The sequence below is a fragment of the Cyprinus carpio genome, chromosome B25 (genome assembly GCF_018340385.1).
Source record: "Cyprinus carpio isolate SPL01 chromosome B25, ASM1834038v1, whole genome shotgun sequence".
In the NCBI taxonomy this organism is placed as follows: domain Eukaryota; kingdom Metazoa; phylum Chordata; class Actinopteri; order Cypriniformes; family Cyprinidae; genus Cyprinus; species Cyprinus carpio.
The window spans coordinates 21,819,802-21,821,248 of NC_056621.1; the positions used below are offsets into that span (position 1 = coordinate 21,819,802).

At 43.6% G+C, this 1,447-nt stretch overlaps 1 pseudogene; it reads left to right on the top strand.

The window, feature by feature from the left end:
- Positions 1–275: 275 nt before the first annotated feature.
- On the top strand, positions 276–729 carry LOC109051002 (annotated as a pseudogene).
- Positions 730–1,447: the final 718 nt, after the last annotated feature.

The following is a 1,447-nucleotide window of genomic DNA, read 5'->3' on the forward strand; positions in this document are numbered from 1 at the left end:
AGGTATGGATTTGTGTTTCGAGTTTTGAGAAAAGGTGTCACAATTTCAAGAAATGTAAACTAAGTTAAAAACTCTTTCAACCCCCCATCAATTTTTATTTATTTATTTATTTATTTTCTGTCATGTGTTTAATAAAAAGCAGCACGATCCGAATGCCCGCTGTGGAGGCGTGGCTTTGGCGGTGGGTGTTGGAGGGAAGTTGGTTTAAAATCTTTAAAGGCTCTAAACCAATGGGCGACTGGCACGCTCATTTAAAACATTATAGCTGGGCTTAAGAATTTATCATTTCTGTTTGACGGACATAGCAACCCTTCCAACCAAGAACAATGAGTGGAAGAGGCAAAACCGGCGGTAAGGCCAGAGCGAAGGCTAAGACTCGCTCCTCCAGAGCAGGGCTGCAGTTCCCCGTCGGTCGTGTTCACAGACTTCTCCGCAAAGGCAACTACGCCGAGCGCGTCGGTGCCGGTGCTCCGGTTTATCTGGCCGCTGTGCTCGAGTATCTGACCGCTGAGATCCTGGAGCTGGCTGGAAACGCCGCTCGGGACAACAAGAAGACCCGTATCATCCCCCGTCACCTGCAGCTGGCGGTGCGCAAACGACGAGGAGCTGAACAAACTCTTGGGCGGAGTGACCATCGCTCAGGGCGGCGTGCTGCCCAACATCCAGGCCGTGCTGCTGCCCAAGAAGACCGAGAAACCCGCCAAAACCAAATAAACACGAGAGTACACCAAACTCCCAAAGGCTCTTTTAAGAGCCACCCATTTTATCTACCAGAGAGCACTTTTCTTAGTTTTGGTCATCAGTGGCGACGTACCATACATGTTTTGAAGAAAATACATTTTATTAGCCAAATAAATTGCAAATATTGAGTTTGGGCAATTACAAATACCATCAACAATTGAAGATTATTCTGCATAATTTAAACTAAAGACATATTTCATAATAAATAAAACGTTACTGTGAAACGTGTAAAGTGTGTGTTTGATGCGTAAACAATAGAGTTGTGACGTTCGCGAACAAACCGATTCTTTTGAACGGCTCATAAACATGAACGAGGGGAGCCGTTCTTTCTGTCGTTCTTTTTTCCTATGCGTGTTTCACACAGATGCACACAAATGAGCTCCTCCGCGAGACAGAACAGTTATAGGGGGAGGGGCGGACCCAGCGCAGGCCAACCCTTTATAGCGTGATGATATTAGTTATTAGTTGTGCACGCATCCTTCACGTGAGTACTCCAGTGGAAAAAAAACCCACTTTGTTATTGTTCATTGACTTGAAGGGGCTGATGTCCTATTTGCAAAGTTTACAGTAGTAATAGTATGTAGTAATTTCCATTTTATTTATTCTAATTTTATCTACTTTAAATATTTTTTGTTTTCTATCAAAATGTTCTTGTGTGATAACAATGTTCTTGTGTGGAAGTGTTTGTAGTAAAAGCTGTTTTGCA